Source organism: Triturus cristatus, chromosome 1_1, assembly GCF_964204655.1.
Source record: "Triturus cristatus chromosome 1_1, aTriCri1.1, whole genome shotgun sequence".
Taxonomy (NCBI): Eukaryota; Metazoa; Chordata; class Amphibia; order Caudata; family Salamandridae; genus Triturus; species Triturus cristatus.
In genome coordinates this window covers 779,060,029-779,074,988 of record NC_140579.1, presented here as the reverse complement: position 1 = coordinate 779,074,988, position 14,960 = coordinate 779,060,029, and the positions used below count along the sequence as shown (strand labels likewise).

The 14,960-nt window shown below is 46.2% G+C and overlaps 2 long non-coding RNA genes across 2 annotated transcripts; one reads left to right on the top strand and one right to left on the bottom strand.

The window, feature by feature from the left end:
• Positions 1 to 479: 479 nt before the first annotated feature.
• LOC146871071 (uncharacterized) lies at positions 480 to 1,801 on the bottom strand. The gene is made up of 2 exons (XR_014959499.1): positions 1,385 to 1,801; positions 480 to 649 (listed from the first exon to the last, which is right to left on the bottom strand). It is a non-coding gene; the product is annotated as an uncharacterized LOC146871071 (long non-coding RNA).
• A 534-nt stretch (positions 1,802 to 2,335) lies between these two features.
• Positions 2,336 to 3,317, top strand: LOC146871070 (uncharacterized). The gene is made up of 2 exons (XR_014959498.1): positions 2,336 to 2,412; positions 3,148 to 3,317. It is a non-coding gene; the product is annotated as an uncharacterized LOC146871070 (long non-coding RNA).
• Positions 3,318 to 14,960: the final 11,643 nt, after the last annotated feature.

Genomic DNA, 14,960 nt, shown 5'->3' with positions numbered 1-14,960 from the left:
ACTGCCCTACACCCTGAAACACCACACCCAGCAATACCCCCTAAACTGCCCACACAACACTGCACTGCCCTAAACCCTGAAACACTACCCCCAGCACGACCCCCTACACTGCCCGAACACCACTGCACTGGCCTAAACCCTTAAACACTGACCCCCTACACTGCCTGAACACCACTGCAATGCCCTAAACCCTGAAAATTCAAATGGGGGTTGTGGGGCGCACACCTCTTCTTCTCATTTTTATATAAATTTTAATTGTGTATCTAGTGGTCCTGGTTGGCGTGCTCATCGGTAAAATGCCTAACCCAACAGGCATCTGAATTTGAACAACATGTATAGGGAGGGGCACTGTCATGCCCCCATCCGACCGCACAACTGGATTGCGCCTCTTTGGCTAACAGTTCATGTTTTTCATCCGTTTTTAATCCAATATTTAACCATATAAACCATACTTTATGTATTTTTCCTTTCATTTCACATTTTTAATCCACACGCGGGACGTTGTGCTATTTTCAAAACTTCTGATGTAAAAGCTGTGCCCATCCGGACCTCTTGCTCAAACACGACAAGTGCAGGAATTCATTCAAAGCAGCGTTTATTTTAAAAGACCAATGCATTTCGGGCCCCAAGTGCCCTTCATCAGGGTGCGCTAGAAATAACAATAAAACGAACATTCATTACCATCATCACAATGCTTAACATCTAACATCATTGCCATGAGTCAATGCACTTAACATTAATTGCGTATCTCATTTTTTGCTTTCATTTAACCCCTTACGGGAAACGATTTAGATGTTACCCCTGTCTACATGAAAAGCTAATTTTCCTCCCTACCGAATTCCCAACAATCCCTTCCCTTCTGTACAAAACTTATTCACCCCTCTTCTGGATGTAATGTACATTTGAATGAACCATTTTCCTCATTTCCTGCTTGGTATACTTAAACTGTTCAACAAATATGTTAATCAAACCCTCACCCCCAACATGACCCCTGCTCTCTCCTCTAATAACCTTACAATCCTCATACTAATCACCCGACTAACTAACGAATACATTCTTCAAGCCTTCACCACCAGCATAACCCCTGCTTTCTCCACGTGCATCCTTACACTCCTCATGCTAATCACCCAACCGCTCACAACTACACTCACATACTAACAGTCATACTTCCAGATTTGTTACGATGCCGTCTCTCCCCATTCTCTCGTAATTATCACACACAAGCACTCCCTTTCATAAAGTAAACTCAACTCTAATTTACAACTCTCGTATTCACCCATAAACGCTAACAATCAACTACCCCACATTCATTCGTCAGTTTAACTAAACGTAACATTCTTCTCACAACCATCAACCCGGTTATCAAGCCGATAGATTCACATACCTGCTTCAAACACTCGCGCTAATGCGTCTCCATCTTGATTACAATAAGTGTTTATGCAACCTTTAGTCCAACCCTTATTTAAGCCCAAGCCTCTCACGACCACACCTCCTAATTAAGGCGTTAATTATCTTTTTCCCGCCGTAAAAACATTCGCAATAGTGTCTACAGGTCAAAACGCACTGCATTACCCATAGTGCCTTATTCCCAAAAAACGAAACATGGTTGCTATTGTTTTGAATTCATCGTTATCACTATTAGTTATGTATTAAATCACATTGTGTCATCCTAAATATCAACAAATGAGTGTCAGTTTTCAGTCCTTTGCTCCACGTAAAAACTCCGCTTCTTGCTTGAACGAACCCAGTTGTTGCTCCGTTCGTGTGGATGATCGTAAACGTATCTATTTTCTTCGTTCCACTTAGTTTGCTTGACGGGTGCTGCCCCATTTTGGGTTAAATCTTTAGTGGTAGTGAGCACGCCAACCAGGACCACTAGATACACAATTAAAATTTATATAAAAATGAGAAGAAGAGGTGTGCGCCCCACAACCCCCATTTGAATATTCACAAGATTTAACCCAAAATGGGGCAGCACCCGTCAAGCAAACTAAGTGGAACGAAGAAAATAGATACGTTTACGATCATCCACACGAACGGAGCAACAACTGGGTTCGTTCAAGCAAGAAGCGGAGTTTTTACGTGGAGCAAAGGACTGAAAACTGACACTCATTTGTTGATATTTAGGATGACACAATGTGATTTAATACATAACTAATAGTGATAACGATGAATTCAAAACAATAGCAACCATGTTTCGTTTTTTGGGAATAAGGCACTATGGGTAATGCAGTGCGTTTTGACCTGTAGACACTATTACGAATGTTTTTACGGCGGGAAAAAGATAATTAACGCCTTAATTAGGAGGTGTGGTCGTGAGAGGCTTGGGCTTAAATAAGGGTTGGACTAAAGGTTGCATAAACACTTATTGTAATCAAGATGGAGACGCATTAGCGCGAGTGTTTGAAGCAGGTATGTGAATCTATCGGCTTGATAACCGGGTTGATGGTTGTGAGAAGAATGTTACGTTTAGTTAAACTGACGAATGAATGTGGGGTAGTTGATTGTTAGCGTTTATGGGTGAATACGAGAGTTGTAAATTAGAGTTGAGTTTACTTTATGAAAGGGAGTGCTTGTGTGTGATAATTACGAGAGAATGGGGAGAGACGGCATCGTAACAAATCTGGAAGTATGACTGTTAGTATGTGAGTGTAGTTGTGAGCGGTTGGGTGATTAGCATGAGGAGTGTAAGGATGCACGTGGAGAAAGCAGGGGTTATGCTGGTGGTGAAGGCTTGAAGAATGTATTCGTTAGTTAGTCGGGTGATTAGTATGAGGATTGTAAGGTTATTAGAGGAGAGAGCAGGGGTCATGTTGGGGGTGAGGGTTTGATTAACATATTTGTTGAACAGTTTAAGTATACCAAGCAGGAAATGAGGAAAATGGTTCATTCAAATGTACATTATATCCAGAAGAGGGGTGAATAAGTTTTGTACAGAAGGGAAGGGATTGTTGGGAATTCGGTAGGGAGGAAAATTAGCTTTTCATGTAGACAGGGGTAACATCTAAATCGTTTCCCGTAAGGGGTTAAATGAAAGCAAAAAATGAGATACGCAATTAATGTTAAGTGCATTGACTCATGGCAATGATGTTAGATGTTAAGCATTGTGATGATGGTAATGAATGTTCGTTTTATTGTTATTTCTAGCGCACCCTGATGAAGGGCACTTGGGGCCCGAAATGCATTGGTCTTTTAAAATAAACGCTGCTTTGAATGAATTCCTGCACTTGTCGTGTTTGAGCAAGAGGTCCGGATGGGCACAGCTTTTACATCAGAAGTTTTGAAAATAGCACAACGTCCCGCGTGTGGATTAAAAATGTGAAATGAAAGGAAAAATACATAAAGTATGGTTTATATGGTTAAATATTGGATTAAAAACGGATGAAAAACATGAACTGTTAGCCAAAGAGGCGCAATCCAGTTGTGCGGTCGGATGGGGGCATGACAGTGCCCCTCCCTAAACCCTGAAAAACCACTCCCAGCAAGACCCCCTACACTGCCCGAACAACACAGCACTGCCCTAAACCCTGAAACACCACCCCAGCAAAACACCCTACACTGCCCGAACACCACTGCACTGCCCTAAACCCAGAAACACCACCCCCCAGAAAGACCCCCTACACTACCGGAACACCACTGCCCTAAACCCTTAAACACAGCCCCCAGCAAGATCCCCAACACTGCCCGAACATCGCTGCACTACCCTAAAACACCAGCCCCAGCATGACCCCCTACACTGCCCGAACACCACTGCACTGACCTAAACCCTGAAACACCACCCCCAGTAAGACCCCCTACACTGCCCGAACACCATTGCCCTAAACCCTGAAGCACCACCCCCACCAAGACCCCCTACACTGCCCAAACACCACTGCACTGCCCTAAACCCTGAAACACCACCCAAAGCAAGATCCCCTACACTGCCCGAACACCACTGCCCTAAACCCTGAAACACCACCCCCATCAAGACACCCAACACTGCCTGAACACCACTGCACTGCCCTAAACACTGAAACACCACCCCCTGCACGCCTCCTACACTGCCCAAAACCACTGCACTGCCCTAAACCATGAAACACCACCCCCTGCACGACCCCCTACACTGCCAGAACACCACTGCACTGCCCTAAACCCTGAAACACCACACCCTGCATGACCCCTTACGCGGCCCAAACACCACTGCAGTACCCTAAACCCTGAAACACCACCGCCTTCACGACCCCCTACACTGCCCGAACACCACTGCACTGCCATAAACCGTGAAACACCACCCCTTGCACGACCCCCTACACTGCCCGAACACCACTGCACTGCCCTAACCCCTGAAACACCACTCCCCTGCACGACCCCCTACACTGTCCGAACACCACTTATCTACCCTAAACCCTGACACACCACCCCCAGCATGACCCCCTACACTGCCCGAACACCACTGCACTGCCCTAACCCCTGAAACACCACTCCTCTGCATGACCCCCTACACTGCCCGAACACCACTGCACTGCCCCAATCCCTGAAACACCAGCCCCAGCATAACACCGAACACTGCCTGAACACAACTGCACTGTCCTAAACCCTTAAACACCGACCCCCTACACTGCCCGAACACCACTGCACTGACCTAAACCCTAAAACACCACCCCCAGCAAGACCCCCTACACTGCCTGAACACCACTGCACTGCCCTAAACCCTGAAACACCACCCCAGCACGACCACCTACACTGCATGAACACCACTGCACTGCCCTGAACCCTGAAACACCAGCCCCAGCACGATCCCCTACACTGCCCAAACACCACTGCACTGCCCTAAACCCTGAAACACCAGCCCCAGCACGACCCCCTACACTGCACGAACACCACTGCACTGCCCTAAACCCTAAAACAACAGCCCCAGCACGACCCCCTACATGGTCCGAACACCGCTGCACTGCCCTAAACCCTAAAACACCAGCCCCAGCATGACCCCTCACACTGCTGAACACCACTGCACTGCCTTAATCCCTGAAACACCACAACCAGCACTACTCCCTACACTGCCCGAACACCACTGCACTGCCCTAAACCCTGAAAAATCACCCCCCTGCATGACCTCCTACACAGCCCGTATACCACTGCACTTCCCTAAACCCTGAAACACCCACCCCCTACACTGGCCGAACACCACCTTTCTGCCCTAAACCCTGAAACACCACCCCCAGAAAGACCCCCTACACTGCCCTAACACCACTGCACTGCCCTAAACCCTGAAACACCGACCCCCTACACTGCCCGAACACCACTTGTCTGCCCTAAACCCTGAAACACCACCCACAGCAAGACCCCCTAAACTGCCTGAACACCACTGCACTAACCTATACCCTAAAAAACCACCCTCAGCAAGACCCCCTACATTATCCGAACACCACTGCCCTAAACCCTGAAACACCACCTCCAGCAAGACCCCCAAAACTGCCCGAACACCACTGCTCTGCCCTAATCCCTGAAACACCAACCCCAGCACGACCCCCAACACTGCCCGAACAACACTGACCTGCCCTAAACCCTGAAACACTGACCCCCTACAGTGCCCGAATTCCACTGCACTGACCTAAACTGTGAAACAACACCCGCAGCAAGACCCCTTACACTGCCCAAACACCACTGCACTGCCCATAACCCTGAAACACCAGCCCAGGAAGACCCCCTACATTGCCCAAACACCGTTGCCCTAAACACTGATACACCACCCCCAGCAAGACCCCCTACACTGCCCGAACACCACTGCACTGTCCTAAACCCTGAAACACCACCCCTAGCTAGACCCCCTACCCTGCCCAAACACCACTGCCCTAAACCCTGAAACAACACCCCCATCAAGACCACCAACACTGCCCGAACAACACTGCACTGCCCTAAACACTGAAACACCAAACCCCTGCAAGACCCCCTAGACTGCCCGAAAACCACTGCACTGCCCTAAACCCTAAAACACCAGCCCCTGCATGACCCCCTACACTGCCCAAACACCACTGCACTACCCTAAACCCGGAAACACCTCCCCCAGCATGACCCCCTACACTGCCCGAACACCACTGCACTGCCCTAAAACCTGAAACGCCATACCCAGCACGACCCCCTACCCTGACCCTACACTACTTCACTGCCCTAAACCCTAAAACACCACCCCCAGCATGACACCCTACACGGTCCGAACACCACTGCACTGCCCTAAACCCTAAAACACCAGCCCCAGCACGACCCCTCACACTGCTGAACACCACTGCACTGCCTTAAACCCTGAAACACCACAACCAGCACTACTCCCTACACTGCACGAACACCACTGCACTGCCCTAAACCCTAAAAACTCACCCCCCTGCACGACCTCCTACACAGCCCGAATACCACTGCACTTCCCTAAACCCTGAAACACTGACCCCCTACACTGCCCGAACACCACTTTTCTGCCCTAAACCCTGAAACACCACACCCACAAGACCCCCTACACTGCCCGAACACCACTGCACTGCCCTAAACCCTGAAACACTGACCCCCTACACTGCCCGAACACCACTTTTCTGCCCTAAACCCTGAAACACCACCCCCAGCAAGACCCCTACACTGCCCGAACAACACTGCACTGCCCTAAACCCTGAAACAGAACCCCCAGCAAGACCCCCCACACTGCCCGAACACCACTGCACTGCCCTAAACCTTGAAATACCGACCCCCTACACTGAAGAACCAGATCCTTTTGGGCCTGGCGGCGCAGGGTACGCCTTAATCACCTGGATTCTCCTGCTCAGCTATACCGAGACACGGGACACTCTGTTAGGCGTTAGAAGATCAGATTTATTAGCTGCAGCTAGTATAGATATCCCAGCAGTACACAAGGTAGGTTCTCAGGAGACTGCCACTTCACTCCGTGGCGCTCAACTTTTATACTCTATAGGTAACATATACATTAACCAAATACACACCCAGAATATACAAGAAAGAGCCAATAAGAAACATTGAAAAACAGGACAGAACCAATAGAAGAGATTTGAAAACAAAGTGTCAGATGACTCGAAGAAACCTCTCCTCCAACTATGTTTGTCACCCCTCCCTCAAACTAATTTATTAATGGATTCGTAACTAACTTGCAGGTGGCGAGATACGTTTGTGTGTGTTGGAGGACAGTTGTGAAACAAGAGAATGCTCGCAGAAGACAGTGAAGGCCAGACGATAAGATAAAGTCTGAAAAGAATAGTGTGAACCAACAGATAGTTGAGACGGGGATTAAAAAAACCAGACAGGGATTAGTATACTCGGCCAGTCCTAACACCAGCTTGGCAAATAGAGGCAGAAGGCGTATTTTGATACGAGGCTGCAGAAAAAGCAGAATAGACTTTGTTCACCGTGCTGCCTGAGTGATGGCAACACAAGATGGCGGCGGAGCACAAAATGGCGGGTCGATTCTATTACGATCGGAAATCGAAGTTCCTCAGACCCTCCGTTTGCCAGAACTCAGGCAAGATAGACTCATGTTAATCTGAGTCAATGTCGATAGCCATGAGGTCATCGAGCTGTTGCTGTAACATCATTCTTATATTTTCTGTTACTTGTGGTTTGGGTTTAGGGATGCACATAGTAGCACAAAGGTCACAGATGGCGGGACCACAGTGCATACAAAGGCAACAAGAGAAAATAATGGTCAACACTATTCCAAGGAATGTCAATGCTTTCCAACCCCATTTGGACAGTAGTCCCCAAAACCACTCCGTAAAAGACCAATCTCCTTCGTCCTGGTGAATCGACTCAGAGATTATATGCAACTTGGAGATAGCTTGGTATACTGTTGGAGCGTCATTAGGTATGAAAATACAGCAACTTGACCCGATCAGTTTGCACAGTCCACCGCGATCCGCAAGAACAAAATCTAGGGCAACTCGTCATAAGACGGTCCGCCTGTAGTTCTGCCGTGATATTACTTAAGGCTCCTACAGTGATGTCTATTGTAGTTTCTACGACACAAACCAGTTGCCTTATATTTCTGCTGTTAGCCATTGGACCCCAGAAGGGAAGAAATCCTTTGAGGAAATCTCCTCCCTCTTGTCCTGCTGTGTCTTTCGAATCAATAATCCCTCTGCCATGTCTGTTTCGATGATAGTTTGCAGAAGCGGTGTATGTAGGGGGAAGAAGGAAAACTATATAGCAGGTACCAGAAAAACCCGTTGGTAACCATGTGTAAGCTCTATTGTGGCAGATAAAATACGTGCCCTGAGATGGCACTAGAGGAGGCGAGTTCTGAGAGGAATAAACGTATGTGTGGGAACAGTTATTTCTTTGTATGGTGTCAGAAGAGCGATCATTTATTTGCAGACAGAAATTTCCCTGATGAGGAATAGTCCAAATTGGTGGAGATTTTCTTTGTTTGATCCTATCACTTAAGCTAGTGACATAATGGGTGACGTTCCAGTGTGTATACGCTTTCCTTTCGTCAACGGAAATCTTACTGTTTTCCATGATTTTAGCCATAGCTACCATTCCCTTAATTAATGAGCTATGACTAAAATCCGGACCACCAATATATGAACTAATGGATCGTTTGAACTTGCTTTGGTAGGCATTGGAGAAGATGACAAAATAAGCCCAAGCAGAACCCTCATAAGAAAACGGGAGAACTAAATATGGCATTCCTTTCTCTGTGGTATGTGGCATAAGTCCGCATACCCAGCAGTCAGTTGTATTGACCACTAACTGGTGTTGGTGCAATAACTGGATAAAGGAATTGTTATAATATTCAGTTCTTCTAATGAGTTCATGTTGATGAAGGGTATGAAAGAGATGTGGAGAGACAGTAGAAGAAGACGAAGAGGAAGAAGGAGAGACAACTTTTTGCTGCAGAGCATAAATAATCCAACTTATAAACGCTAAAATAATACACAATAATATAATACTACATAAGGTTATATTAAAACGACTGTACATTAATCTACAGGATTCTTTCTTTATTTCATCCTTTCTCTCTCTTTTGCTTTGTGTAGTTTCCATCTTTCTAATGGATGCTCACAGCAATCTTCCTCGATCACTTAATTATGATTATCTGCCGTCCTATGACACTGCAAGTCCTGCAGGCCTATTGCCACTACTCAGGTCACAATTAAGACTCCTACCGTGACCCTGCAACCGGGATAGAATACTACACAGGGGAGAGAAAAATCTTAAATGTTCTTTGTTCTAGGTCTTAGATTATAGTGTTCTTTATCAGGAACGGTTTGGTTCTGGAACAATGTTCGTGGATTTGTCATATCCAAGCGACGACGTGGTGTTGTTGCTTCCTGCAGAATGTCGTCGTCCTCTTTCTCAGACAGTGTCCCATTCAGGCGTGCATCACTAAAAGGTACGAATCGTGGAACCTTTTCACTTTCAGAGTCACCAATGCCCCTACGCACCCATTGATCGTAAGGTAAAGGCAAAGGCACTTTCTTACAATGCACGCCGTGAATCCAGTTTTTCTTTCCTTCAACTTTGACTGCTGTTCTCGTGGTCAAAAGCACCAAACGAGGCTCCTTCCACCTGGGCTCCAAATTTCTCGTCCTTTGGAAATTCTTGGTACAGACCCAGTCACCTGGTCGGATGGAATGACCTGGGTCGGTGGAAGCCTCCGGTAAAGCACTCTGAACCTGTTGATGGAGAACACGCAATTTAGTTGTAAGTTCATGCAAGTAGTCAATCAACATTGGATATGGCAAGTCTGAGTATTTCCTAGGGCGAGGGACTCCCCATACATTAGCTGGACGCCCAAAGACCACTTCGTAAGGGCTAAGTCCCAAACGAGTGTGTACAGCAGTTCGGGAGGACAGGAGAGCCAGGGGCAAAGCATCGGGCTAATTAAGTCCTGTACTAGCTTGGACTTTTGCCAGTTTTAACTTCAAGGTTCCGTTATAACATTCCACTAGACCTGCTGACTGTGGATGATTTGCCGCATGGAACTTTTGCTTGATACCAAGACCCGCATAAACTTTTTGCATGACTTGGCCAACAAATTCGCTCCCATTGTCACTCCAGACAATGCGCGGCAAACCAAACCGGGGGAAAAATTCTTTTAGTAAGATTTTGGCTGTGGATAAGGCTGTGGTGTCTTTTAGAGGGTATGCTTCTATCCATCTTGAAAAGACGCATACTACCACCAGAACGTATTTGAGATTATTGCATCGTTCCATGTGTATGTAATCGATCTGCAACACCTCAAATGGATATGTCGGAGGAGCAAAGTGACCCGCTGGAGTTGGGGTTCCCTTTCCCGGATTGTACATTAAACAAACAATACAATGTTTCACTACATTGTCTGCACATTTTGGGATTCCTTCGTTTTGCCACACTGGAGCCAAAAGCTTGCATATTCCTTTTGCACTTAAGTGGGCTGGACCATGTGCCATAGTAACCACTGGTAGTACATAGGCATCCGGTAACAGCCAACGTTGGTGTTCAGATAATTCCACCCAACAACCCATCTCATCTAACATTCCCATACTTTCTTCCCACCTACTTAATTCCTTCTCTGTAGCCTCTTTCTGAATTGATTTTACACTTTCTACTGTATTCTCATACATTCCCCTTTCTCTGACCCAATTCGCAGGACCCGCCACATACATTCGACTTGTAGCGTCTCTCGCTGTCTTTTTCGCTACTTCGTCTGCGAATGCATTTCCTCGGCCAACATCATCTGTAATCTTTTTGTGCGCACTACACTTCACAATTGGTATTTGGGTGGGCAAGGTAAGTGACTCAAGAAGATCAGTCACCAACTGACCATGTTGTATTTTGGTGCCATGTGAAGTGAGGAATCCCCTTTCCTTCCAAAGACGCCCAAAGTTGAACGCTACACCAAAGGCATATTGGCTGTCGGTGTACACGTTCACTTTTTCCCTTTTGACAATGTACATGCTCTCGTTAAAGCTATCAGTTCTGCTGCTTGAGTTGAGTTGTGTCTGATGCGTGCTGTTTCCACAACTGTATGTAAAGTAGTTACAGCATAGGCTGAAACTGTATCTCCATTAGGCATTTTAAAACAAGAACCATCTACCCATAGAGTTCCATCCGGATTCATATCTCTCAAATCAATTCTTCCTTTTGTCTCTTCCTCGGTACGAAAGAAACAATCATGTTGTTTCTCAACATCTTTCTCATCTGGAAGGGGCAACAGAGTAGCCGGATTCAGGGTATTACATCGTTTGATGTGTACGTGACTAGCAAAAAGTGTCAGCTCGTATCCAGTTAGACGAGCACTCGTAAGATGCTGCGTTTTCGTTCTGTTTAACAAAGTATCTACTGCATGTGGCACCATGACAATGAGAGTATTATCCAACACCACTCCAGCAGACTGTCGAATAGAAATTGCTGCTGCCGCTTTGAGACAACTAGGCAATGCTTTAGCTACAGGATCTAACGTAGCCGAAAAATAGGCACATGGCCGCTGTTTGTCTCCAAATTGCTGTGTTAAAACTGACAATGCACAACCTTCTCTCTCATGAACATAGAGCGTAAAAGGCTTACTGTAATCAGGAGTACCTAGTACAGGAGCAGAACACAGAGCAGTACGTAAGTCAGTAAAACTCCTTTGACACTCATCAGTCCAAGGAAGGGGCTGAGGCGTATCTTTTAACCCCTTGAGTGCCCCGCCCTTTCCCCCTCCTTTGTATTAGCGGGCGGGGTCCATGACGAGATAGTCTCGTCATGGGCACAGCGCAACCGCGCTCCATGACGAGACTATCTCGTCATGGGCACAGAAGGGGTTAAAGTAAGTGCCAGCACAGGCTTGGCCAACAGAGAGAAGTTAGAGATCCACTACCTACAGTAAGAAGTAATACCCAGAAAGGCACGTACCTCCCTTTGTGTGGATGGCACAGACATTTGCGTAATCGCCTGAATTCGTTCTGGCGTTAATCGTCGTCCCTCCTTTGACAGGAGATGACCCAAATAGGTAACCTCTCGACAGACATATTGTAATTTGGAAGGTGAAACCTTATGATTCAGATTAAACAAGTGGCGTAACAATGCAACAGTGACATTTTTGCAAATATCTTCTGAATCAGCGGCAATCAACAAGTCATCCATGTATTGCATAAGAGCAGCACCAGATGGCAAATAAAAAGTATCAAGATGACGTTTTAAAGCTTGGCTGTAAATGGAAGGACTTTCACAATAGCCCTGAGGTGCGCGTTTAAACCGGAAGCTTCGGCCTCCAAGAGAGAAGCCAAAAATGTCCCTACTCTCTTCTGCAATGGGAATACTAAAGAAGGCATTCTATAGATCAATAACAGAAAACCAAGTCGCTGTGGAAGGTATCATCGTCAACAGAGCAGTGATATCTGAGATGACAGGAAATTGTGGTACAACAATTTTGTTTACCTCCCGAAGCTCAATTATGAAACGATATACAGGTGGCTGAGAAGGATCAGTGCGTTTAAGAACAGGAAGAATAGGACTATTGCATGTGTTACCTCTCGTTTCCTCAACCACATCCTCCTGAATTAAATCATGAATGATTTCTAAAAGCACTTTTTCACCTTCAGTGGAAATTCTATACTGTGGAATACGAGGCAATTCAACATTAGGTTTGAGAGTGACAACATAAGGTGGAATCTCAAGACAGCCCACATCGTTCGGACCCGTGGCCCAAAGCGTTGTCGGAAGAGAAAGCAATTCAGGTGGAAACTGATCTTTGGACAAATACATAGGAGAAATCAGTTTCTGTCCTAGAGTAAGATGTACACCAGAAGGAGAACAATATATCGTAGCATGCATTCTTTTTAATAGGTCCAAACCCAACAGATTCTCACCGCAACCATTCGTCAACAGAAGTGGAGCTTCCAAATCATAAGGGCCGATTGAAATAGGCAGAGGGCAAGAAACCGGGTTACGAACAGGGGCGCCAGAAAATCCTACAGATACATTCGTTAAGCCAGACAAAGGTGCCCCAGGGAGTTTAGAATGAATGATAGAACTTCTCATCGCCCCAGTGTCTAAAAGAAATGGCTCTGAAACACCCATTGTAGTGACGTTAACATAAGGACCACTCTGATCTACTGGAATCGACACAACTCCCTTACTTTGTCTATGGCTGTCCTAGTTGACATGAAGACTTTCATTTCCGTTTTCAATATAGTGGTCTTCATTATAGTACTGTGTAGACCTAACATTTTGCTGATCAAAGTAATTCACAGAATTAGGAGGAGGAGGAGAACGCTGTTCTTGGGTCAACATACCCCGACCTCTACCTCTGTTTGATGACTGGAGGCCACCACGACCAGGAACAGACAATGCTCCATTGCGTTGTAATAAAACCGGACAACTATTTTTAAAATGACCTTCTTCTCTACAATAGGCACATTGATTAGGTCCTAACAAAGGTCGCGGAATGTATGGCTCAGGTTTTTGATACAACCTCTGAAACTGCGAAGGCTGCTGAAATTGAGGCTGAGCATAGCGAGGAGGATAAGCTTGTTGCAAGAGAACCTTCGTTTTTAATTCTTTCGTATTTTTCTCTTGTTTTTGTTTTTCCTCTTTATCTCTGTTTTCGTAATATTGTGCAGTAGCCAATATCTGGGCAGAAGAAGAAACAGCCCACGAACTTTCAGAATCTTAATTTCTTTCTGTTTGGCTTCCTTACGCCAAAGGCGGAAAGAGTCAAACATTGCCAGCCGGGCTTTTCTTTTGAATAGAACTGCTTCTAAATTGTCTAACACATCAGAATCAAAACTACCATTTTCTGGCCATTTTAGAATACCATCTTTCTTTGTGTATCGGGTCCACGTCTCGTTAAAGGCAATGGGGCCAATACTATGTTTTGAATAGAGTTCATATGTGGGAGTTCCAACCGAAGGAATCGGACAAGAGTCCTCAAGCCGGTAATCCCTATCACAACCCAAACAACAAAATTTTCCAAACTTAGTCAGACCAGACATCTCGTGATTTCACCGGACTGTTCACAAACTTCAAGGGGGTAAAACTCAGTTTACGCAGCACAAATGCACTTACACTCGGCTTCGGCTATTGCAATAGTCGAATCTAAGGACTAGAGGTACTAAGGAACAAAGGACAAAAATTGTGGGCGCGACCCACGAAAATACTTAACTAAGGACGTCTTCTTATACCAACAGAGGCCCGTCTATCGTCTCGCCTTACCATACATAACCAAAGGAAGGGCCAAGGCAGGGCGGCAGTCAGGGCAGCGGTCGTCAGTAGCCGTCAGGAAGGAGTAACCGCGCTGCAAAAGACCTTCGGACCACTTTCGACATACAGGGGTCGCTTGACGTGGCTCGCGAATCCTCCGGAATTTTCTTGCGGGGTTCCTCACGACCTTCGGGCAGAACCGGTACCACTGAAGCCGCCCAACGATGGGCGCCAGTTGAAGAACCAGAACCTTTTGGGCCTGGCAGCGCAGGGTACGCCTTAATCTGCTGGATTCTCCTGCTCAGCTATACCGAGACACGGGACACTCTGTTAGGCGTTAGAAGATCAGATTTATTGGCTGCAGCTAGTACAGTTATCCCAGAAGTACACAAGGTAGGTTCTCAGGAGACTGCCACTTCACTCCGTGGCGCGCCAACTTTTATACCCTATAGGTAACATATACATTAACCAAATACACACCCAGAATATACAAGAAAGAGCCAATAAGAAACATTGAAAAACAGGACAGAACCAATAGAAGAGATTTGAAAACAAAGTGTCAGATGACTCGAAGAAACCTCTCCTCCAACTATATTTGTCACCCCTCCCTCAAACTAATTTATTAACGGATTCGTAAATAACTTGCAGGTGGCGAGATACGTTTGTGTGTGTTGGAGGACAGTTGTGAAACGAGAGAATGCTAGCAGAAGACAGTGAAGGCCAGAAGATAAGATAAAGTCAGAAAAGAATAGTGTGAACAAACAGATAGTTGAGACGGGGATTAGAAAAACCAGACAGGGATTAGTGTACTCGGCCAG